At 42.1% G+C, this 27,166-nt stretch overlaps 1 pseudogene across 1 annotated transcript in view; it reads right to left on the bottom strand.

Annotated features, from left to right (window-relative positions):
- Positions 1–1,381: 1,381 nt before the first annotated feature.
- Positions 1,382–27,166, bottom strand: part of LOC310868704 (large ribosomal subunit protein uL3-like) — an 83,522-nt pseudogene continuing 57,737 nt past the window's right edge. The window contains exons 11-12 of the transcript in view: positions 13,693–13,778; positions 1,382–1,529 (exon numbers count right to left, since the gene is read on the bottom strand). The product of the transcript in view is annotated as a large ribosomal subunit protein uL3-like (transcript). The remainder of the gene's footprint in view (positions 1,530–13,692; positions 13,779–27,166) is intronic.

The following is a 27,166-nucleotide window of genomic DNA, read 5'->3' as shown; positions in this document are numbered from 1 at the left end:
GAGCTCCAGTGAGGCAGGGGAGCAGTGCCCTTTTGTGCTAGCTCCCTGTTCACTCTCTGGGAACACACTTGACTGACTCGGTCAATTGCAAATATTATGTCTGCATGGACTGACTGACTTTTCTTTCTACAGGGACCACTCAAGAAGGACCACTTGGTAAAGGAAGAGACTGCTTGAAGCCCCTGTCCTTTTGTGCTGGTTTGATGTAATTGTGCAGTACACCTCTTGATTAAAAAAAGAAACTTACAAAGACTGTTTTGCTCATTTTGTCAAATCAATTTGATGAGTTGTGTACAAATCAATTTACCGGTAGATGGGTGGTCAGGAATATGACATCTTGTGGCTGACGGAAATGGTTTGGTCAGTATTAGTAACCTTGTAGACGGCAATATTGGGAGTGCTGCAAATGCTTGGTCAATAATTAATTCAGCAGGGGTACTTGAGTTCATTGGTGCTGTTGTAGAAGGCATTTAAAAGTGTTTGGGTAGCTCGACATTGAGAGCAATATTCTCTGAGACTGGCTATAGTCTTAAATGCATTTAACATGGTGTTTCTAAATCCAAAATGCATGTGTTTAAAGTGGCCACATGCATTCCTGTAAAATGTGTCTTTGAGGATTTGGCTGACGTGAACTTAATCACTCACTGTACAGTAATAAGTCTAACCCCCTGACTCATCATTGCCAAAATATTAGTATCCACTGACACCCTGAGAGGGATCATGAGAGCCTTTCCGATGTCTCTCAAAAGGCCTTTGCAAGAACACTGCATAATCTGCAATATTTGCATCCGAAGCTCGGACAGTTCTCCAAGCAGCATTATTGAGATTTTCTGTCTGGAAATGTGTTCAAAGCATTCACCTTAAAGATCTACAAGCTCATATCGCGCCACCGAGTGGCGCGATATGAGCTTGTAGTTCTGCTATTTTTGAAAAATCGAAGAACGACTGTCATTTTTTAAAATCTGATCTCAGGTCAGAATGGGTTTAATCAGACCCAGTGTGTCCAGTGGAAACCTCGTATGAATCTGATCTCAGGTCAGAATGGGTTAAACTGTCCTCCTGGGTTTCCTGATTCTACTTTGAAAGTTCTGCATTTGGGTCAAACACAGCCCAGGGGCGCAGTGGAACACAAGGGGAAACACCCAGGCAGGCCCGGCGCCACAGGGGTGCCAGGTGCAAATTGTGCCCCCTCAGTTTACGTTTTATGTACATTATGTATAAGATTTGCCCCCTCGCCATTAAGAACCTTTTACCTAACCTCAAATAAATCCAAATTAAAGTCCTTCATTATATTGAGCTCTTATCAAAGTCAACAGTCAGAACTATGGAACATGGTGTATGTGTGTGTGTGTGGGTGGCTGTCTGGCATATCTGTGGAGCTTCAGCAGAAACAGGAGCAGACGAAGGTGTCTTCAGGCAGCAGGATGAAGATGGTAACGTGGCTGAGTGTGACCTCTCTCCTCCTTTCCTCCCTAACCATGGAGCTGCACTGTAAGTAGATGTAATCCTTGAGACTGGACCATCTCACACTGATCACATGTTTTAGAGTGTAGAGAACAAACGCTCGCACACTGAGGGCTCCAAATGCGACAGATTCTTTATTGTTCCACAAAATACTGTGACATTTTCACCTCAACGCTATTCCTCGCACATTTTTATTTTTTGTTGTGGTGCATTAAAGCACCTGTCACATTGGAGCAATTAATGGAGCCCTCAGTGTGTGAGCATTTTATGTTTTGTAATAATCACAACTAGTAACGTTTTCAGATAATTGTAGTGGAGTAAAAGTACAATTGCCTCTGAGATGACATAAAAGTAGACATAGTAGACATAAAAGTATTGAAAAGTAAAGTAAAAAGTAATGGTCAAAATTGTACGCCTACTTAGGGACACTTAGTAGCTTACTTGAGTAAATGTTCTACTTACATGTTACTTTGCATCACTGCACATAGAACCATTAAAATGTATGGTTCTAGATAGTTTACTAAAGATTATGTGTCTCATAGTATACTGATAACCTCTCTTGTTCTGGAGAATATTCATTTATAACAGGTTATCATAGTAAAGTATCCACCTCATCTCCTATAGATACGGAGATGTGTTGTTGCCTTGAATTTGTATTTTATGCCCCACACATACACACACACACTATGACTCGTTACGCTAATGGCTAATTGACTCCCTCCATACCATGTCCTGTTATGTTTAATGCTATGCTTTACATCCTCACACACACTATACTACTGTTTGACACATCCACCATTACACCAGTTATTACTGACTCCACACCTCACAGGATCCGTGCTGTTCTGTTGCTCTTCAGTTTATCCTTTAGTTTATTGTTTGTATACGCCTAATTTAATAAATCCCATTTTGTTACACATTTACCTCGTCTCCTGCCCCAATCTTTGCCAGAGCCAGCTATGACAATTTGTAGACACTATAGGTTATTGATCTTGTTCAGGTCCTGGATTAATCACTAAGGCCCAAAGTTCACATAAAAACCATGAGTTGACTCCTCCTGATCTGTCACACACACACACACACACACACACACACACACACACACACACACACACACACACACACACACACACACACACAAGCAATAGTAAAAGTCATCTGACTATCTTTACAAAAAAGAGAAACAGCGCCACCTTAAGTCAGGAATGGAAAACTGACCCAGTGTTTCGTTTCAGCAGAATCATTAAAATGTATGAATTAATCTGTATGTTGTTGGAAACACAATATAATACAGAGGTCATGACCTCTGTGTCCTAAATGTAGCTAAAAGGTTGGTGGAGAAGCCTTTATTTGTACAATTTGTGTAAAAGTACAAGGACAAGGAGGAAAGGTTAGTTACTAGCGCTATACGCTGAAACTCATTGATTTATCATGTCTCTCTTCAGCTCGCCGGGTTCAACCAACAGACCCAACAGGTAAGCAAACATGAACAAACAACTCAACATATTATAGATCATTTTGCCTTACATGTTTTGTGTTCGGTGAAAATAATGGGGATCGTTTTGAAATCGGTTCAATATGGATGGAATATGGATTTTTGTACAGTTACGATACCCTACCGGTGCTTACCGCTTATTGCGACCGGAGGTCGCAGATAACTATGAAACCTTGCATTTTTGTCACCTCACTCGCAATCCCCGTCACTCACCCCAGGCAAGGCCCCATGTGCCCAGGTCATCGTGACATCACGTGAAAAAGTTCCATACTTGGGCATTCCCAGCTGATACCCTAATATAATCCCTGTTATGCCCATACATGGAGATCCCTGACTGTGATCAATATTAAAGGAGAATTCCATACTAATAGGATTTCTTACCTTTCTTTGTAGTTGTTACGTCCTCACCAAAGAGGTCAAATCATTGAGGCCTTGACCTCTTAGGTGGGGACGTAACGACTACAAAGAAAGGTAAGAAAGGTAAAAAAGCTTTCTAGCATGGAATTCTCCTTTAAGCCTATAGTAATGCCAATATATGGTCATATTGTGACAGTCTTATGATAATAACCACTGTGGTTGCTGCAAAGGTCACAGTTAACTATGGAATCATGCATTTCCCGTCAGTCAGTCAGTCAGTCAGTCAGTGTATCTCTCAAAATCCCGGGGAAAGCCCCATATATGGTGCCCAGGTCTCGTGACATCATCAGGGATGGAGATCCGTGATGTCATATAGTAAATGCGACCTGCTGTCACAATTTAGCCCATATATGGAGATCCCTGATGTCATCAATATTTGTATATGGATATATGTCATAACCTGTTCTGACATTCCATATGTTGATCGTTCCCCATCCATCCTTCCTTTTCGATGTCTCCATTTTGACTGATACCTGTCCATTTAAACTCTAGACGGGCCTGCCCTAAAGTTATTTGTGCAGCCACGCCTGGCAGAGGGCAATCTCAATAGGCCCGAGAATTAAGGCCTGGCCCTACCTGGGCCCTCATCAAACCCTGAGCTGACCTGTTCTGACATTGCATATCTTGATCTTACACCCTGTACGCTCAAGATTCCCTCCAAGATTCGCTCCATATATGGCCAGTGCACGCGGCGGGCGAGGTCGCTTCTCGCCCCTAGCCATCTATCTTACTTGTATTGTACATCTCTAATATATAGATTTTTTTTGTCTTTGTACAGATGGTGATGTCAGATTAGTGGGAGGAACCAGTCACTGTGATGGTAAACTGGAGTTGAAAAGCGAAGGGGAGTGGAGACAAGTGGACCCTTATAAATGGATCTTTCATTTGTCATCTGTGGTATGCAGACAGTTGAACTGTGGCAGTGCTGTTTCAACAAAAGAGAGTCCTGGTGCTAAAGGGAAACCTACATGGCGGATTCGTGATTCTGAATGTGACGGAACTGAATCTTCAATGAGGGAGTGTGGATCAAAGGACAAATCAAAGTCCGACAACAGACTGAAGTTGGTCTGTTCAGTTGTGCAGTTTTGTAGGAAGGCTTTGCCACATCTAACGTGGATAAGCCTTTATATTTATGATTTGTGGCAAGAATGATTTGTGGCAAGAGCTTCAAATGTAAACTTTTTCTTCCTTGAACCCCCCCCCCCCCCCCCTCCATGCACAAGAAATAAGTTAGTTACTATAGTGCTAGTTACACTGAAACTTATCAGTTTTATCATTTCTCTCTTCAGATGAGGTTCAACAGATAGACAACACAACGGGTAAGCAGACATGAACAAACATCTAAACATGATAGATTATGGCCTTACATGTTTTGCTCTCTCTCTCTTATGGCCAATTCCGGTGAAAGTAAAGGTAAAGGCCCTCTCCCCACAGTGAGACGGTCTGCTCTGCAAGTACAAAGCCATTGACCGTCACATTATTATTGCGTCATTAACATTGGTGAAAATAATCGGGATCATTACTTGCGCAAGCAGAGCGCGCAAGTAATAGTTTCGCCCGGCTCGTACGCACCGTCCCAGCCAACCCGCCACTTTTGATGCGTATGTACTGTCCCAGCAAATTGTGCCTGATTTGCTGGGACCAGATTACATGGTGTGTATATGTATAACTAGCTCTCAATGATGACGCAAGAAATATGTGGATTAAAGGACCCAATGCCAGAGTGTAATTGGTTTTCGATGGTGACGTAATGACGATATGTTTTAGTGTTGGGAGGATTAAAGGTAATGCTCCTGTGTATACATGTATGTAATCTGGCACCACTGCCGTATCAGGCACAATTTGCTGGGACGTTGCATACGCATCAAAAGTGGCGGGTTGGCTGGGACGGTGCGTACGGCGCAAAGTAACCACAGTATACCGCTAATCAACTTACAAATTACATATACATATACATATGTATATGTAATTGGTTGACAGTTTGTAGCGGTCGAAAGTACTTGCGCGCTCTGCTTGATATGGCATTTTTTATGGACGATTTCGATACGCTACCAATTATGTCATGAATCTATATATATATATATATATATATATTCTCTTGTCCCTGCACAGATGGTGATGTCAGATTGGTGGGAGGCAGCAGTCACTGCGCTGGTAAACTGGAGTTGAAAAATGGAGGAGAGTGGAGACAAGTGGACCCTTATGCCTGGAACATTAGGTTAGCATCTGTAGTGTGTAGACAGTTGGACTGTGGTAATGTTGTTTCATCAAAACAGAGTCCTGGTTCTCAAACCGAACTTTTATGGTGGATTATTGGATCTGAAGAATGTGATGGATCCGAATCTTCAATGAGGGAGTGTGGACGAAAGGACCATAGTGTTGCCTCCAGCAGAGTGGAGCTGGTCTGTTCAGGTAACAAACTGACTTCAACAAGGACAATAATCTCCTGTAAGATTGTCATGAGTGTGTGGAGTGTGTGGATTAGTGAAGTTAGTACCAAAATATGACAATTTTTTCTTTATCTTTCCTAATTAGTGTCTACATAATGACGATATGTTTTAGTGTTGGGAGGATTAAAGGTAATGCTCCTGTGTATACATGTATGTAATCTGGCACCACTGCATAATTAGCCTTACTTACACCTCTCTCTCTCTCTCTCTCTCTCTCTATCTCTCTCTCTCTCTCTCTCCAGAGTCTGTGAGGTTGGTGAATGGGTCTAGTCCATGTTCAGGCAGAGTGGAGGTGAAGTCTACTCAGTCGTGGGTCTCAGTGTGTGAAGGTGACTTTGACCAGCAGGATGCACAGGTGGTCTGTAGGGAGCTTGGATGTGGGGCTCCTTCAGTCCTCCAGGGGGCGCTCTATGGAGAAGGGAAGGCTCCAATGTCGACCAAAGAGTTCCAGTGTGAAGGCAGTGAGTCTGCGCTCCAGGACTGTAGAAGCTCAGACTCAACTAGAAACACCTGTTCACCTGACAAGACTGTTGGACTCACCTGCTCAGGTAAAAAGACCAAAAAAAGCACTTCAGGCGTGGATTGTTATTTTACAATCAATGTAAACTTTATTTTTTGTACTGCTTATTCTCTTCTCTCTGTACAGAGCCTGTTGTCAGGTTGGTGGAAGGAACCAGTCGCTGTGCTGGTAGAGTGGAGATAAAACACAAGGAAGAGTGGAGACTAGTGCAGATGAGCTGGTGGAACTTGAAGTCAGCATCGGTAGTTTGTAGACAGCTGGACTGTGGCTCTGTGGTTTCAATAGAAACAAGTTCTGGTTCAAGGCAAGCTGTATGGATGATAAGTCATTCTTGTGTTGGTTCTGAATCTTCACTGAGCGAGTGTGGAACAAAGAGGTCTAAAAGAGATGGAACTACAGACAGACTAGACGTGATCTGTTCAGGTAATGAACAATGGCTAAAACATGGACAGTAATCTTTTTTCATAATAATAAATAAATGTGTTATATGTACACACATTTAGCAAACACTCTTAGGGCTCTATCGTATACCATGCCTTACCCGCAAACTATTATCCGTGAATAATGCAATTAGGAGCTTCCATTATGCGTTAATGGTATCTTACGGCCACTATACATTATGCCGACATCTTTATTTGCGGGTGGAGGTGTATCTGTAGGCATGTTGATGAACTTTCCCTATAATTGCTATCTTATGCACACAGGTTTAGGATAACGGAAAGCGCCTCCTCAAACCACATGACACATGTTGCAGAACATTCACAGCTCAGACGTCTCATTCTGTCTTAATTCTCCACAAATCTCTGTGATTGTAATTTTCCTATAATCAGCGTCGAGTGTCCATTCCTTGTGTCCATTGTGTGTAATTGTCTAGTCAAGAAGTTATTTAATTGGGAAGCATGAGTTCAAGTCCGTTGCTCTCCCCATGTCCCCCATATATGGGGACTAGGTTGGTGGAGGGCGTGTAGAGCCCAGGATCACATTAGATGATTGACACAGGGGTGAAAAATGGGTTACAAAATCGTGGGATAAAAAATGTATTAAAATGTTGCACTACTCACTTCACAGGGGTGTGATTTTTATTATTATTACAGTAGAAGTATTTTTCTTATGAAAGCAGAGAGTCTTATGTTTCATACGGTATATAGTATGTATATGTCGCTATAGGCCTTATTTTGTGAATATTGAGCAGTTCAGGTCCATGCATTTTCTGAAATCCTCTCGTATTTTAGACAAGACATGGACCCGACAACTAAATATTCACAAAATAAGGCCTATAGCGACATGTACATACTATATACCGTATGAAACATAAGACTCTCTGCTTTCATAAGAAAAATACTTCTACTGTAATAATAATAAAAATCACACCCCTTTGAAGTGAGCAGTGCAATGTTGCACTGCTCACTTCACAACATTGCACTGCTCACTTCACATGGGTGTGATTTATATTATTATTACAGTATTAGTTTTTTTCTTATGAAAGCAGAGAGTCTTCTGTTTCATACGGTATATAGTATGTACATTTCGCTATAGGCCTTATTTTGTGAATAATAGTTCTATAGGTCCATGCTTTCTCTAAAGTTCTCTCTGAAAAAGAGAATTTTATACCTGAACTGGATTCAATAGCCTACTGACAAACTGTATATGGGATCAATGTGTATTTTATTTGTTTTCCTCCTAAAATTAGACATTTAGGGCTTTCATTCAGTGTGTAGTATGTATATGATAATAATTTATTTATGTTTATATCTGCCTGTCAATCTCTGTGACTTTAAACCTTTATAACTCGCTATGATAACTTCATGATGATGATGATTATGTGCACATATGTGATCATTGTCTCAGTAAACAAAATCAACTTGATCAGTGTAAGCTACCAGTGTAGGATACCTTCCACAGATCGTTTCGTTTCAGAACGATAGCATAACGGTGACTTGAGAGGTTGACATGCCTGGACATGTCTGGACATGAACCACAGGAGCGATAAGCGAGAGACAATAATCCCGGCTGGCTGTGATTTCGACAAAATGACAGACAACTCGATGGCTTCCGCAGTTTAGGATGAACTATGTGTATTCGTTATCCATTACAAACGGGTCGATTACGTCCCAGACGCCTGCATTGCGGTCTTATCACTGCAATTGGCTGGCGAAGGCGCTATGGCTAATGGCGATTATGGTGATCAACTGCCGAGAATCTTTTTTCCGAGAATGAGAGAGATGCAAACTGCAAAGCGATCGATCGCAACTCGCAGTGGGGGGGGGGGGGGTTCCACGGCTGTGATATATGCTAGTATACTGCTTCTTTGTCCAAACATGGCTGACGCGACGGCGAAAAAAAGACAGTTGATCATATCTATACTGCTTCTCCTATGGCGGTCCTTCGAGAATACGTCATTCGTTTCGCGTATACCTGTCCGTGTGCGTGAAATGGCGATCGAACGTTGCAGATTATTCTTGGTTTATATACGGGTTTATATTTCCGAGAATGAGAGGACGAGGCGGCGGAATGGAGACACACACAGCCAGCCAGTGGATCTGTGTGGATGTTGAGTGCGGGGGGGAATGAAACTGTAATGCGATCGCCCCTCACTCCATCGCTGCCTCGGGAGAAACCATGTAGAAACAGGAGGGGAGGGGGAATCGAGTGTATTCACACACACTAGAGTATGGGTAACTCCATTTTAGATCCCGACATCTGCGTTGGTTTATGCCGTTGCCGTGCAGACTCCAGTACGTCGTAATGGAGGCATTGGAGGAGGAAGCTTGGCCATAGACCAGACCTCTTTTCAGGAGGGGGGGGCTTTTAACTCCCGGATCACATACCGGACCTTCCCAGAGACGATCGGTGTTACTTTCTTTGTTGTCCGGGCGCATAGGAAGTTGATGTACAGTAATCATAAAAAAAACGTATAAAACGTATAGATACGCTTCGCGTGTACGGCGTTCGATATTAATAAAGCGTATGGATACGTTTCCAGCATTCTTTGTGTTAACATACAGTAACTATAACATGTTACAACATCTCTCTCTCTCTCTCTCTCCAGAGTCTGTGAGGTTGGTGAATGGGTCTAGTTCATGTTCAGGCAGAGTGGAGGTGAAGTCTACTCAGTCGTGGGTCTCAGTGTGTGGAGGTGACTTTGACCAGCAGGATGCAGAGGTGGTCTGTAGGGAGCTTGGCTGTGGGGCTCCTTCAGTCCTCCAGGGGGCGCTCTATGGAGAAGGGTGGGCTCCAAGGTCGACCAAAGAGTTTCAGTGTGAAGGCAGTGAATCTGATCTCCAGGACTGTAAAACCTCAGACTCAACTAGAATCACCTGCTCACCTGACAAGACCATTGGACTCACCTGCTCAGGTATAAAAGACAAACTGTGATTGGATTATCTTACATTCATCCAATTTAAAATGTATTTTATTTTATTTTATTGTGTATGCTACTGCTTATGCTCTTGTCTCTGTACTACAGACCTTGAAGTCAGGTTGGTGGGAGGAACCAGTCACTGTGCTGGCACAGTGGAGATGAAAAATAATGGAGATTGGAGACCAATTGATTTGAACTATTGGAACATGAGGTTCGCAACTGTACTGTGTAGGGAGCTGGACTGTGGCTCTCCTGTTTCAACAAAAAAGTTTACTCGTTCAAATCAACCAGTATGGTGGCTGGAATCTTCCTGTTGTGGATCTGAATCTTCACTGAGGGAGTGTGAGGGATCATCATCAAATTAAGTACAAGAAGGCAGAGTAGAGGTGGTCTGTTCAGGTAATCAACAATGACCTCAACAATGACAGTAATCTATACCAGGGGTCCTGAACCTTTTTGGCTGGGGACCCCCTGGAAATGCTTTGGCCATGTCTCGCGACCCCCGCCCCACCCCACCCCCAATACAAATTGATGGCTACAATAACCTTAATAATAGAGAAAATAAAATAAATTATAATTAAATAATGAAACCATATATATTCGTTAAGGAAAGTTTATGCATGTACATAAACCTATGGAAACTCTTATCTTCCATTTTCCAGCCATCCAGTGGTGCTATAACGCATGACACTGTGAAAAGGGTTGCATGACTTACTCGCCTAGTGGGAATAATGTGTGCAAATGTACGCGGCAATCGGAAGCTGTGTCTATTATTTGAGTGCATTTTGTTCCACACACACAGAAGGACAGGGAATTAACTTAAAATCAGGAAAATATTCAGGTTGTTGTTAGGGTTAGGATTTAGGAATAGAATTTAGTGGTTAGGCTTAGGGGTTGTAAAGTTAAACCTTATGCTTCCTAAAGAACTCTCTAATCTCTGTCTGTCTGTCTCTGTCTCTGTCTCTGTCTCTGTCTCTGTCTCTGTCTCTGTCTCTGTCTCTCTGTCTCTCTCCAGAGTCTGTAAGGTTGGTGAATGGGTCCAGTTTGTGTTCAGGCAGATTGGAGGTGAAGTCTACTCAGTCGTGGGTCTCAGTGTGTGAAGGTGACTTTGACCAGCAGGATGCAGAGGTGATCTGTAGGGAGCTTGGCTGTGGGGCTCCTTCAGTCCTCCAGGGGGCACTCTATGGAGAAGGGAAGGCTCGAATGTGGACCAAAGAGTTCCAGTGTGAAGGCAGTGAGTCTGCTCTCCTGGACTGTAGAACCTCAGACTCAACTAGAAACACCTGCTCACCTGAAAAGACTGTTGGACTCACCTGCTCAGGTAAAAAAAAATGAAAAGTATATATATATATATATATATATATATTAAGGCTGTCAAAAATAACGCGTTAATGGCATTAATCAATTGCGTTAATTAATTGCGTTAAAATATTTAACGCAATTAACGCATGTTAGTGTTCCCCCTAACATGCGCCCGTGCGCGCGGCTCAGGAACGTCCAGAGCATAACAAATCTGTCACTGTGTAGCACACAGTCATGATTGAACAACACCAGAGAGATAGCTTGTGTATTGGTTGCAAAGTGGTTTGATTCTGTAACTCTGTTGCGTTACTTTGTCTGCCTAGCAAAGCCCCATTAGGCTACACTGCACACACACACACACACACACACACACACACACACACACACTACTAGTGTTAGCTATCAGCGCGCTGCAAGAATCACTCGGGTCCGTCGCAACTTGTGGACATTTTGAAAATGCCATTAATGTTTGTCCGGCTGGTTTCGTTTTGTCCTACGCGATTACGTGAATCAGCATGGCTGCGCCTGCAGTAGGCTATTACCAAAACAAACACATGGTACTTTTGTGTCGCACATGGAAAGCAACTGAAAACGACCATGGATATATTAAAGACAGTTCCCCTGTGCTGCTGTGCACAGCGCCGACAGCGGAGATAATGCACAACTCCAGGTACGAACCAAAACACTGACTGAAGCTGATTCACGACTAACTATCTCCAGACTAGTCCTGCAGTCCCGCAATGAAGGAGAGACAATCTCGCCTCTCACTACAGTCCACTACAATGCCATTCTAGCCTTAAAACCTACATTTTTATGTTATTCAATAATTACTTTAGCGCAAAATATAGGCTTTTCTAAACCAAGCCCTGTTTCCAAAAATGCTTATGTGCCATTATTGTATTTTGTGAATTTCAATTAACTATAGTCTACAGTTTAACCCATTGCTTCTCAGCTATTTTAATTTCAAGGACCCCCAAATTAAATTGATAGAAAGTAGCCTAGGCCATTTTATTATGATTTTCATCTCTGGACTGGGACCCCAGTCTCTATTCATCCATCCATCCATCTTCAACCGCTTATCCCTAGTCGGGTCGCGGGGGCAACAGCTCCACCAGAGTGTTCCAGACTTCCCTCTCCAGAGCAACATTAGTGACTTCCTCCTGGGGGACCGCAGTCTACATGGCCAAAAGCCAGTGTTGATTTAACTCAAAGTGTAGGCTAGGCCTACAAATGCTCACATCACATCATGTCTATACTAAATGCATTAGAAAACAAAAAACATTCAAAAACGAATGTATATCCGCTTTCTGTCATTTATATTTCCATTTCCACAACAATAAACAGGAAAACATGGCATATTTTGGACATAGTTCGAATGGTGATTAATCATGATTAAATTAATTTTGAAGCTGTGATTAATCTGATTAATTTTTTTAATCATTTGACAGCCCTAATATATATATATATATATATATATATATTAACGGCGTTAACGTGCTGCGTTAACAAGAGACTCTTATCGCGCGATAAAATAAATATCGGTTAATCTATTCTCAAAGTTGGGTCTGGGAGCTGGGTCTCTGTAACTGCGAGTGTAGCCTTAGCCTACTTCAAATGGAACCAAAGGACCCTTTTCTAAAAAATAAACTGTAAAAAATGGACTAGACTACCCCGTGCTATATATATATATATATATATATATATACACACACACACACACACACACTTGAGGTTTGGACTATTATTTTACAATAAAAGTATGCTTTTTTAACCGCTTATTCAAATTTCTCTGTACAGCTACTGATGTCAGGTTGGTGGGGGGGACCAGTCGCTGTAATGGTATATTCGAGCTGCATCACCTGGGCAAGTGGAGAACAGTGGATGATTATCAGTGGAACCAGCGGACAGCAGGCACAGTGTGTAGACAGCTGAACTGTGGCTCTCTTGTTTCCGGGAAAGAAATTAATTCTGGAGATCTTCAACCTGTATGGTTGATCAGATCTTCTTGTGAGTCGCATGATGCTTCTCTGAGGGAGTGTATATTAAAGTGGGATGATACATCTATCTCCAGAATAGAGGTGATCTGTTCAGGTGACAAACAATAACTTGAACAATGATTGTAATCTATAGTCTCTACGATAGAAAGCATATAACACATTAATTACTATAGTCCTACTAGACCCCAATAAATTACATCTGGCCACAAAAGATCACAGGATCTACTGAATGTGTCAAACTGACATGTTGAGCCTGACACACAGTGTGGCTTCCCCCCAGTAGGCTACCTTCACATTCAGTAGATCCTGTGATCTTTTGTGGCCAGATGTAATTTCTTACGGTCTAGTCGGACTATAGTAAATAATAAAAAAAGAAATCGCTATAAAAACAAATACATATTTAGCCCCATGCTCGAATGCCCCCGCCCCCCTGTCAAAAACAGCTAAAATCCCTAAAACGAAAGAAAGCAGCAAATGAAAAATAATTAACACTCATCTTTTACTTTCTCTAATAACAACCTAAAACATGAACCGTGGTTGAAAAAAACTAAAGTTGTCCTGTATACAAATATAATTAATTTGTTATTTTCATTGTTTTGAACAAGATTGTAGGACAGGTATTGTATTATTTGTTGTTTTTTTATATGGCCTGATGGTCAGTATTAAGCATTTACTTATGTATTCACCTGTGATAATCACATTTGGAAGTGGTATCGATGAACTTTAGGTGGATCTTCTCCAGGGCACGACAGCTCGTCTGCACCAGCAGAGACTGAGGTCACATTCATACGAGAGAGCTTTGCTGCGATTAAAACGAATCCTGCTGCGCATTGTCAGAAAGTGCGCTTCGTTTGGCAGGTGTGAAGGCTCATTCTAATCCTAATGCGCAGCAAATAACCGCATTTTACTCCGCCCAAAAACGTGGGTTTCGCTTCGCTTCGAATCGAATCGCACTTGACTACGATTCGGTGTAGGTGTGAATGCAATCCGCAGTAAATAAAGGAAATGAAGCAAACATAATGTGGCGGGTGAGGAGCTGAACACAGTTGGAGACGGAGAAGGCATATTTTACGCAGCGCAAAGATGTCCCGTTACTGTGGATAGACGTGGTCGAATAAGGAGACTGAAGCCCTGATCGAAATGAGGACATGTACATTAATCAATTGCTTAAGAAAACACATAAAAACACTGCAGTGTATTATAGCCTACATAATATTCTGTCTGTCTGTCTGTCTGTCTGTGCGTGCCGTAAACATGGAGTGCTGTCACTGTGTGGGACTGGGGAGTTATATCAGTGCGCTCATGCAGCGCTGTGCTGCATGCCCAAAAGAACAGTGTGTGGCGGCTGCGTGCGTAGAGAGAGAGAGAGAGGGGGGGGGGGGGGGTCCCAGACGGCACGACACATGCACGTTATGAGTGTAATTTTATCACCATAGATTTCACTGTGTAGGCTATAGTTTATGAATGGAACACATTGATAAAGGTCCCCCCTGCTGCGTTTCCAATTGCTGAGAATGACAGTGTGAAGGCAAACCGCAGCCAATTAAATATGCAAGAATCCCAATTTCCCCGCCCATACGGATCTGAGTCTACCGAAGTATTAGGTGAGAATCTGACCTGAAAGGATAAAGGATAAAGGCTCGTCTGCACCAGCAGAGACTGAAAGGATAAAGGCTCGTCTGCACCAGAAGAGACAGCAGAAGTAGTTAAAGCCAAAGGGTAGTTAAACCTTCAAAAGCTCATGTAAACAGTAAACATGTAAACGGGGCTTAACTTTTTCTTTAAACCTTAGTATTTGACTTTTGACTTCTCGTCTTCTGTGCCTCAATTACCATTCTCACCTGCACTATTGACTGCAGGCCTGCCTGCCTGTCTGCCTTTATGTCTGTGTAGCTGTCATCACAATTAAAAGCTGCCTTCAGAAATAAAAGTTTTTTTTTTATAAATAAGTACATAAGTTAAGAAGTTCATAATGTTTTTTGTTTCATGTCAATTTCATGTTTCATGTTTCTATTTTGTTTCAATGTATATTTTGAGGTGATTTATGTTGCTTGATTGACTAAGGTCACATTAACCTCTGAACAGCTGAAGCCTGATCTCTTGATGAGCAAGGGTGGTTTCGATAACTGTTAATTAGCAGAGCAGGGCAGAGCCAGTTCATTCTGAACACAACAGAGAGCTCCAGCGTGCAACAGCCTAAGTGCATTGCTGCTGCCTTGTAAAGTCAAGTTTATATCAGTTAAAATACAAGATACTCGAGTTGTGACAAATCATGACAAACAGTTTTTCGGGCAGAACAAATAATTAGAAAGAAGAAAACGGCAGGTTACAGCACTTTTTCTTCTTGTTTTTCTTCTTTGTAATTATTTGTTTTGTTAAATATTGTGTTTGTTGTCATGATTTGTCACAACTCCAGTTGGCTTTGTACGACGCTTATACCCAGCTAACATGTCCACCTGGGCCCAATTGGGTTTTGACATGGGCTATGGGCTTGGGTTCCAAGTGGGCCGTGCACCCAGTATTCACAAAGGGCCCACCCGTGTTAGCCCATATGGGCTTATGTGGGTTTCTAACCAAATGGGCCATTTTATTTCAGAACCATGTGTGCCACCTGTGTTTGCCTATATGGGTTTGAACTGGGATCTGATTGGGCCTTAAGTGGGTACCAGCTGGGCAAATTAACAGGCCACAATTGTGTCCGCCCTCATTGTCTTCCGTCCTGTTTCTGTTGTCACCTGCTGTCGATTGTTCATTCCTACGGATAGGATGCAGTGCGCCACATTGGCAGTGTTTCCAGTTTTCTGTAGTAGTTTCTTCAAGTGTTCAAACTTTATGACTGGATAGCACTCGATCTGTAGAGTCCTACATTACTATCTCCTACGATCAAGGGTTAGGGTTAGGGAACTGTAGCATTCCGTTTTTCATAATTTTTGAGGACGAAAATCACTCCGACACCATGGACTATAGCCCGTGGTCTAGAAGTGATTTTGTCTTTTTTTCAAATCCTCGTTTTTCATCGTTTTTGACCATGGATTATAGCCGGGTTAGGGTTAGGTTCCACGGGCTAATAAATAAATTTGGGGGTCCTTGACAAGAAAAGGTTTGGGAACCACTGTTGTAGAGGGTCTATACTAGATGATAAGTTAGTGACTTTGACAGTGTACAAATGGAACCGGTTTTCAGCAGGTCAAATGAGGTACAGAAAACCGTATGACTCCCAGGCTGATCTCACTGGGGGAAAACTGTATGAGTTTATTTGTTTAAGAACTAACAATCAATTGAAAAATATATTCTGGATGTGACACTTGCAAGTCGAATTAGCGCAGTTGGTAGAGCATTAGACTGAAGATCTAAAGGTCCCTGGTTCAAGCCAGGCTTTCGGCAGTTGAAATGAGGTACAGAAAATCCTATGACTCTTAGGCTGATCTCACTGGGTGAAAAACTTTATGAGTTTTTTTGTTTAAGAAGTAACAAGTAACAGTCAATGTAAAAATAAATACTGGATGTGTTACTTGCAAGCAGTAATAGCTCAGTTGGGAGAGCGTTAGAGCGTCTGAGGTACAGACAACCGTATGACTCTCAAGCTGATCTCACTGTGGGATGAACTGTATGAGTTTATGTTTAAGAACTAACAATACATTGAAAAATACATTCTGGATGTTTCACTTACAAGCAAACAAACAAAAAAGCAGTGTGAATTGTCTGGAGCCAGTGGCTCAGTGTGTTAGAACGCTGCCACATGATCGGGAGATGGTGAGTCGGCAGTAGAAATGAGGTACAGACAACCGTATGACTCTCAAGCTGATCTCACTGCGGGATGAACTGTATATGTTTAAGAACTAACAATGCATTGAAAAATACATTCTGGATGTGTCACTAATAGGGGATTCACACTATGGTCCCGGGTGCGCACTCGGGACCACTTGGCAGATGTTGTGGTAGTGTGAATGATGCGTACCGTTCCCGGGAGCGGATCGCCCAACCGTCCCCGGGAACGCATGGGGGGAGGGTCTCTGGACCGTTGAAGTGTATTCAGATACAGATCGTTCCAATGTGAATGCATGCAGTCGACGAGCCAAGCGTCAACAAAAGAAAAACACAGCCTCTGCACGATGCGTAACACCAGCGCATTTCTCAACGCCGCCCTTCTCCTGTTGAATCTGCTTATACGCGCAGCACCGCACTGATCTTATTCTGCGGACTACACGTGGCTCTTGGGCTTTGCTTGGCACAGTTTCCAAAGTAAAACAAAATAATAATAATGCTAAAGTAGAATCCATAGCAAACTAATACACTGGAGCACAGAACTGACTGACACAGTGAATAGCAGGCAGGCTGACAAGTAGTATAACGACAAAAAGCCAAAGGGGCAATGCAATTCAGTGTGTCTGGATTTATTTGAGACAATGTCGCACAGTTGATGGTCAGTGTCCGGGCGCGCCAGCCATCAAGCACACCGTCATCAGGAGGATTAAAGTGTGTTATGCAAGTGTACCCGGGTGCGCTGTAGAATCTCGGGCAATGTGAATCATGGCCATCGGGGACCAGGGAACCGTATTCGAAAACGGTTCCAATGAAACGGATTCAGTCCGTCTCAGTGTGAATCCCCTATTACAAGCTGAAATAGCTCAGTTGGAAGCTCATTAGACTGAAGATCTAAACGTCCCTAGTTCAATCCTGGGTTTCGGCAGTTGAAATGAGTTACAGAAAACTGTATATAGTTTCGGAAGACTTACTATAATATGTTGTTTTTCATGATTTTGAAGGATAAAAAAAAGACATAATATAGTTCATGGGTTTGGAAGACATACATGTGTACTTCATGATTTGGAGGATTAAAACATATCAGCCAAAATCCAACTCCAAACTCTAACTCACAGGCAAAGGAAGACTGTTGTTGCAGATAGCAATAGGTAACTGAGTTAGGGTGCTGTCGTCATTGTCTGGAGATTGAAGGTTCAAACCCCACTCAACTATTTAATGTGAAGTTTTCCTTTCCACACTGACATCAAGTGGCCTGGAAATTCCAGCTGAACTGTGTGCCGCTAAGTGGCCCAACGGATAAATCACAAGTTATCTGTAGAGTACCTTGTAGAATTGTGCTAGTTCAAACCCAACACACTCAGTAGGAAGGTGCTGGTTTTTGACGTGCCAATCATTCTGATTGACAGATTCCTTGGCCAATCAGATCGGTCTGCCTTCAGCCAATCCTAGGGCTCCTTACATTGTCTCGTCCAATCAAATGGTCGCAGACCCGGACCACTTCCTTGTTTATAACTGGATGAAATACTCTGACCTGTTTTAGATTTATAGTGATTCTTCAACTTCATTTTCTTCATTTTCACAGTTTTTGACGTTTTATTAATATAATTGATCATTCTAGATCACGGCTAGATCTGTAACAATCTTCTCTTATGGGGTTAGGGTTAGGGTTAGGGTTAGGTTCAGGTTCAGGTTCAGGTTCAGGTTCCGGTTCCACAGGTTAATAAAGTGTAAATGTGGGGGTCCTTGACAAGAAAAGGTTTGGGAACCACTGTTGTAGAGGGACTATAGAATAGATAGATGTTGATAGTATTAAGTTAGTTACTTTGACAGTGTACAAATGGAACCGGTTTTCAGCAGGTCAAATGAGGTACAGAAAACCATATGACTCCCAGGCTGATCTCACTGGGGGAAAACTGTATGAGTTTATTTGTTTAAGAACTAACAATCAATTGAAAAATATATTCTGTATGTGACACTTACAAGCCAAATTAGCGCATTTGGTAGAGCATTAGACTGAAGATCTAAAGGTCCCTGGTTCAATCCAGGCTTTCGGCAGTTGAAATGAGGTACAGAAAATCCTACGACTCTTAAGCTGATCTCACTGGGTGAAAAACTTTATGAGTTTTTTTGTTTAAGAAGTAACAAGTAACAGTCAATGTAAAAATAAATACTGGATGTGTTACTTGCAAGCTGTAATAGCTCAGTTGGGAGAGCGTTAGACTGTAGATCTGAAGGTTCCTTCTTCAAACCTGTGATTCGGCAGTTGAAATGAGGTACAGACAACCGTATGACTCTCAAGCTGATCTCACTGTGGGATGAACTGTATGAGTTTTTGTTTAAGAACTAACAATACATTGAAAAATTCATTCTGGATGTGTCACTTACAAGCAAACAAACAAAAAAGCAGTGTGAATTGTCTGGAGCCAGTGGCTCAGTGTGTTAGAACACTGTCCACATGTTTGGGAGATGGTGAGTTCAAACCCCAAATAAATCTTTATTTTCAAGACCAATTTCAGAAGAAGAAAACAAACAAAAAAGCAGTGTGCATTGTCTGGAGCCAGTGGCTCAGTGTGTTAGAACGCTGCCACATGATCGGGAGATGGTGAGTCGGCAGTAGAAATGAGGTACAGACAACCGTATGACTCTCAAGCTGATCTCACTGCGGGATGAACTGCATGTGTTTATGTTTAAGAACTAACAATGCATTGAAAAATACATTCTGGATGTGTCACTTACAAGCCGAAATAGCTCAGTTGGAAGAGCATTAGACTGAAGATCTAAACGTCCCTAGTTCAATCCTGTGTTTCGGCAGTTGAAATGAGTTACTAAAAACTGTATATAGTTTCGGAAGACTTACTATAATATGTTGTTTTTCATGATTTTGAAGGATAAAAAAAGACATACTATAGTTCATGGGTTTGGAAGACATACATGTGTACTTGATCATGATTTGGAGGATTAAAAAATATCAGCCAAACACTCAACTATTTACTGTGAAGTTTTCCTTTCCACACTGACATCAAGTGGCCTGGAAATTCCAGCTGAACTGTGTGCCGCTAAGTGGCCCAGCGGATAAGTCACAAGTTATCTGTAGAGTACCTTGTAGAATTGTGCTAGTTCAAACCCAACACACTCAGTAGGAAGATCCTGGTTTTTGACGTGCCAATCATTCTGATTGACAGATTCCTTGGCCAATCAGATCGGTCTGCCTTCAGCCAATCCTAGGGCTCCTTACATTGTCTCGTCCAATCAAATGGTCGCAGACCCGGACCACTTCCTTGTTTATAACTGGATGAAATACTCTGACCTGTTTTAGATTTATAGTGATTCTTCAACTTAATTTTCTTCATTTTCACAGTTTTTGACGTTTTATTAATATAATTGATCATTCTAGATCACTGCTAGATCTGTAACAATCTTCTCTTATGGGGTTAGGGTTAGGGTTAGGGTTAGGTTCAGGTTCAGGTTCAGGTTCAGGTTCAGGTTCAGGTTCAGGTTCAGGTTCAGGTTCAGGTTCCGGTTCCACAGGTTAATAAAGTGTAAATGTGGGGGTCCTTGACAAGAAAAGGTTTGGGAACCACTGTTGTAGAGGGACTATAGAATAGATAGATGTTGATAGTATTAAGTTAGTTACTTTGACAGTGTACAAATGGAACCGGTTTTCAGCAGGTCAAATGAGGTACAGAAAACCATATGTCTCCCAGGCTGATCTCACTGGGGGAAAACTGTATGAGTTTATTTGTTTAAGAACTAACAATTAATTGAAAAATATATTCTGGATGTGACACTTACAAGCCAAATTAGCGCATTTGGTAGAGCATTAGACTGAAGATCTAAAGGTCCCTGGTTCAATCCAGGCTTTCGGCAGTTGAAATGAGGTACAGAAAATCCTACGACTCTTAGGCTGATCTCACTGGGTGAAAAACTTTATGAGTTTTTTTGTTTAAGAAGTAACAAGTAACAGTCAATGTAAAAATAAATACTGGATGTGTTACTTGCAAGCTGTAATAGCTCAGTTGGGAGAGCCTTAGACTGTAGATCTGAAGGTTCCTGGTTCAAACCTGTGATTCGGCAGTTGAAATGAGGTACAGACAACCGTATGACTCTCAAGCTGATCTCACTGTGGGATGAACTGTATGGGTTTTTGTTTAAGAACTAACAATACATTGAAAAATACATTCTGGATGTGTCACTTAGAAGCAAACAAACAAAAAAGCAGTGTAAATTGTCTGGAGCCAGTGGCTCAGTGTGTTAGAACACTGTCCACATGTTTGGGAGATGGTGAGTTCAAACCCCAAATAAATCTTTATTTTCAAGATCAATTTCAGAAGAAGAAAACAAACAAAAAAGCAGTGTGCATTGTCTGGAGCCAGTGGCTCAGTGTGTTAGAACGCTGCCACATGATCGGGAGATGGTGAGTCGGCAGTAGAAATGAGGTACAGACAACCGTATGACTCTCAAGCTGATCTCACTGCGGGATGAACTGTATATGTTTAAGAACTAACAATGCATTGAAAAATACATTCTGGATGTGTCACTAATAGGGGATTCACACTATGGTCCCGGGTGCGCACTCGGGACCACTTGGCAGATGTTGTGGTAGTGTGAATGATGCGTACCGTTCCCGGGAGCGGATCGCCCAACCGTCCCCGGGAACGCATGGGGGGAGGGTCTCTGGACCGTTGAAGTGTATTCAGATACAGATCGTTCCAATGTGAATGCATGCAGTCGACGAGCCAAGCGTCAACAAAAGAAAAACACAGCCTCTGCACGATGCGTAACACCAGCGCATTTCTCAACGCCGCCCTTCTCCTGTTGAATCTGCTTATACGCGCAGCACCGCACTGATCTTATTCTGCGGACTACACGTGGCTCTTGGGCTTTGCTTGGCACAGTTTCCAAAGTAAAACAAAATAATAATAATGCTAAAGTAGAATCCATAGCAAACTAATACACTGGAGCACAGAACTGACTGACACAGTGAATAGCAGGCAGGCTGACAAGTAGTATAACGACAAAAAGCCAAAGGGGCAATGCAATTCAGTGTGTCTGGATTTATTTGAGACAATGTCGCACAGTTGATGGTCAGTGTCCGGGCGCGCCAGCCATCAAGCACACCGTCATCAGGAGGATTAAAGTGTGTTATGCAAGTGTACCCGGGTGCGCTGTAGAATCTCGGGCAATGTGAATCATGGCCATCGGGGACCAGGGAACCGTATTCGAAAACGGTTCCAATGAAACGGATTCAGTCCGTCTCAGTGTGAATCCCCTATTACAAGCTGAAATAGCTCAGTTGGAAGCTCATTAGACTGAAGATCTAAACGTCCCTAGTTCAATCCTGGGTTTCGGCAGTTGAAATGAGTTACAGAAAACTGTATATAGTTTCGGAAGACTTACTATAATATGTTGTTTTTCATGATTTTGAAGGATAAAAAAAAGACATAATATAGTTCATGGGTTTGGAAGACATACATGTGTACTTCATGATTTGGAGGATTAAAACATATCAGCCAAAATCCAACTCCAAACTCTAACTCACAGGCAAAGGAAGACTGTTGTTGCAGATAGCAATAGGTAACTGAGTTAGGGTGCTGTCGTCATTGTCTGGAGATTGAAGGTTCAAACCCCACTCAACTATTTAATGTGAAGTTTTCCTTTCCACACTGACATCAAGTGGCCTGGAAATTCCAGCTGAACTGTGTGCCGCTAAGTGGCCCAACGGATAAATCACAAGTTATCTGTAGAGTACCTTGTAGAATTGTGCTAGTTCAAACCCAACACACTCAGTAGGAAGGTGCTGGTTTTTGACGTGCCAATCATTCTGATTGACAGATTCCTTGGCCAATCAGATCGGTCTGCCTTCAGCCAATCCTAGGGCTCCTTACATTGTCTCGTCCAATCAAATGGTCGCAGACCCGGACCACTTCCTTGTTTATAACTGGATGAAATACTCTGACCTGTTTTAGATTTATAGTGATTCTTCAACTTCATTTTCTTCATTTTCACAGTTTTTGACGTTTTATTAATATAATTGATCATTCTAGATCACGGCTAGATCTGTAACAATCTTCTCTTATGGGGTTAGGGTTAGGGTTAGGGTTAGGTTCAGGTTCAGGTTCAGGTTCAGGTTCCGGTTCCACAGGTTAATAAAGTGTAAATGTGGGGGTCCTTGACAAGAAAAGGTTTGGGAACCACTGTTGTAGAGGGACTATAGAATAGATAGATGTTGATAGTATTAAGTTAGTTACTTTGACAGTGTACAAATGGAACCGGTTTTCAGCAGGTCAAATGAGGTACAGAAAACCATATGACTCCCAGGCTGATCTCACTGGGGGAAAACTGTATGAGTTTATTTGTTTAAGAACTAACAATCAATTGAAAAATATATTCTGTATGTGACACTTACAAGCCAAATTAGCGCATTTGGTAGAGCATTAGACTGAAGATCTAAAGGTCCCTGGTTCAATCCAGGCTTTCGGCAGTTGAAATGAGGTACAGAAAATCCTACGACTCTTAAGCTGATCTCACTGGGTGAAAAACTTTATGAGTTTTTTTGTTTAAGAAGTAACAAGTAACAGTCAATGTAAAAATAAATACTGGATGTGTTACTTGCAAGCTGTAATAGCTCAGTTGGGAGAGCGTTAGACTGTAGATCTGAAGGTTCCTTCTTCAAACCTGTGATTCGGCAGTTGAAATGAGGTACAGACAACCGTATGACTCTCAAGCTGATCTCACTGTGGGATGAACTGTATGAGTTTTTGTTTAAGAACTAACAATACATTGAAAAATTCATTCTGGATGTGTCACTTACAAGCAAACAAACAAAAAAGCAGTGTGAATTGTCTGGAGCCAGTGGCTCAGTGTGTTAGAACACTGTCCACATGTTTGGGAGATGGTGAGTTCAAACCCCAAATAAATCTTTATTTTCAAGACCAATTTCAGAAGAAGAAAACAAACAAAAAAGCAGTGTGCATTGTCTGGAGCCAGTGGCTCAGTGTGTTAGAACGCTGCCACATGATCGGGAGATGGTGAGTCGGCAGTAGAAATGAGGTACAGACAACCGTATGACTCTCAAGCTGATCTCACTGCGGGATGAACTGCATGTGTTTATGTTTAAGAACTAACAATGCATTGAAAAATACATTCTGGATGTGTCACTTACAAGCCGAAATAGCTCAGTTGGAAGAGCATTAGACTGAAGATCTAAACGTCCCTAGTTCAATCCTGTGTTTCGGCAGTTGAAATGAGTTACTAAAAACTGTATATAGTTTCGGAAGACTTACTATAATATGTTGTTTTTCATGATTTTGAAGGATAAAAAAAGACATACTATAGTTCATGGGTTTGGAAGACATACATGTGTACTTGATCATGATTTGGAGGATTAAAAAATATCAGCCAAACACTCAACTATTTACTGTGAAGTTTTCCTTTCCACACTGACATCAAGTGGCCTGGAAATTCCAGCTGAACTGTGTGCCGCTAAGTGGCCCAGCGGATAAGTCACAAGTTATCTGTAGAGTACCTTGTAGAATTGTGCTAGTTCAAACCCAACACACTCAGTAGGAAGATCCTGGTTTTTGACGTGCCAATCATTCTGATTGACAGATTCCTTGGCCAATCAGATCGGTCTGCCTTCAGCCAATCCTAGGGCTCCTTACATTGTCTCGTCCAATCAAATGGTCGCAGACCCGGACCACTTCCTTGTTTATAACTGGATGAAATACTCTGACCTGTTTTAGATTTATAGTGATTCTTCAACTTAATTTTCTTCATTTTCACAGTTTTTGACGTTTTATTAATATAATTGATCATTCTAGATCACTGCTAGATCTGTAACAATCTTCTCTTATGGGGTTAGGGTTAGGGTTAGGGTTAGGGTTAGGTTCAGGTTCAGGTTCAGGTTCAGGTTCAGGTTCAGGTTCAGGTTCAGGTTCAGGTTCAGGTTCAGGTTCAGGTTCAGGTTCAGGTTCAGGTTCAGGTTCAGGTTCCGGTTCCACAGGTTAATAAAGTGTAAATGTGGGGGTCCTTGACAAGAAAAGGTTTGGGAACCACTGTTGTAGAGGGACTATAGAATAGATAGATGTTGATAGTATTAAGTTAGTTACTTTGACAGTGTACAAATGGAACCGGTTTTCAGCAGGTCAAATGAGGTACAGAAAACCATATGTCTCCCAGGCTGATCTCACTGGGGGAAAACTGTATGAGTTTATTTGTTTAAGAACTAACAATTAATTGAAAAATATATTCTGGATGTGACACTTACAAGCCAAATTAGCGCATTTGGTAGAGCATTAGACTGAAGATCTAAAGGTCCCTGGTTCAATCCAGGCTTTCGGCAGTTGAAATGAGGTACAGAAAATCCTACGACTCTTAGGCTGATCTCACTGGGTGAAAAACTTTATGAGTTTTTTTGTTTAAGAAGTAACAAGTAACAGTCAATGTAAAAATAAATACTGGATGTGTTACTTGCAAGCTGTAATAGCTCAGTTGGGAGAGCCTTAGACTGTAGATCTGAAGGTTCCTGGTTCAAACCTGTGATTCGGCAGTTGAAATGAGGTACAGACAACCGTATGACTCTCAAGCTGATCTCACTGTGGGATGAACTGTATGGGTTTTTGTTTAAGAACTAACAATACATTGAAAAATACATTCTGGATGTGTCACTTAGAAGCAAACAAACAAAAAAGCAGTGTAAATTGTCTGGAGCCAGTGGCTCAGTGTGTTAGAACACTGTCCACATGTTTGGGAGATGGTGAGTTCAAACCCCAAATAAATCTTTATTTTCAAGATCAATTTCAGAAGAAGAAAACAAACAAAAAAGCAGTGTGCATTGTCTGGAGCCAGTGGCTCAGTGTGTTAGAACGCTGCCACATGATCGGGAGATGGTGAGTCGGCAGTAGAAATGAGGTACAGACAACCGTATGACTCTCAAGCTGATCTCACTGCGGGATGAACTGTATATGTTTAAGAACTAACAATGCATTGAAAAATACATTCTGGATGTGTCACTAATAGGGGATTCACACTATGGTCCCGGGTGCGCACTCGGGACCACTTGGCAGATGTTGTGGTAGTGTGAATGATGCGTACCGTTCCCGGGAGCGGATCGCCCAACCGTCCCCGGGAACGCATGGGGGGAGGGTCTCTGGACCGTTGAAGTGTATTCAGATACAGATCGTTCCAATGTGAATGCATGCAGTCGACGAGCCAAGCGTCAACAAAAGAAAAACACAGCCTCTGCACGATGCGTAACACCAGCGCATTTCTCAACGCCGCCCTTCTCCTGTTGAATCTGCTTATACGCGCAGCACCGCACTGATCTTATTCTGCGGACTACACGTGGCTCTTGGGCTTTGCTTGGCACAGTTTCCAAAGTAAAACAAAATAATAATAATGCTAAAGTAGAATCCATAGCAAACTAATACACTGGAGCACAGAACTGACTGACACAGTGAATAGCAGGCAGGCTGACAAGTAGTATAACGACAAAAAGCCAAAGGGGCAATGCAATTCAGTGTGTCTGGATTTATTTGAGACAATGTCGCACAGTTGATGGTCAGTGTCCGGGCGCGCCAGCCATCAAGCACACCGTCATCAGGAGGATTAAAGTGTGTTATGCAAGTGTACCCGGGTGCGCTGTAGAATCTCGGGCAATGTGAATCATGGCCATCGGGGACCAGGGAACCGTATTCGAAAACGGTTCCAATGAAACGGATTCAGTCCGTCTCAGTGTGAATCCCCTATTACAAGCTGAAATAGCTCAGTTGGAAGCTCATTAGACTGAAGATCTAAACGTCCCTAGTTCAATCCTGGGTTTCGGCAGTTGAAATGAGTTACAGAAAACTGTATATAGTTTCGGAAGACTTACTATAATATGTTGTTTTTCATGATTTTGAAGGATAAAAAAAAGACATAATATAGTTCATGGGTTTGGAAGACATACATGTGTACTTCATGATTTGGAGGATTAAAACATATCAGCCAAAATCCAACTCCAAACTCTAACTCACAGGCAAAGGAAGACTGTTGTTGCAGATAGCAATAGGTAACTGAGTTAGGGTGCTGTCGTCATTGTCTGGAGATTGAAGGTTCAAACCCCACTCAACTATTTAATGTGAAGTTTTCCTTTCCACACTGACATCAAGTGGCCTGGAAATTCCAGCTGAACTGTGTGCCGCTAAGTGGCCCAACGGATAAATCACAAGTTATCTGTAGAGTACCTTGTAGAATTGTGCTAGTTCAAACCCAACACACTCAGTAGGAAGGTGCTGGTTTTTGACGTGCCAATCATTCTGATTGACAGATTCCTTGGCCAATCAGATCGGTCTGCCTTCAGCCAATCCTAGGGCTCCTTACATTGTCTCGTCCAATCAAATGGTCGCAGACCCGGAC

This window comes from Protomyctophum parallelum (genome assembly GCF_964188405.1).
Source record: "Protomyctophum parallelum genome assembly, chromosome: 13".
NCBI classification, from domain to species: domain Eukaryota; kingdom Metazoa; phylum Chordata; class Actinopteri; order Myctophiformes; family Myctophidae; genus Protomyctophum; species Protomyctophum parallelum.
The sequence above is the reverse complement of the archived record's forward strand: the minus strand, read 5'-3'. Positions and strand labels throughout refer to the sequence as shown.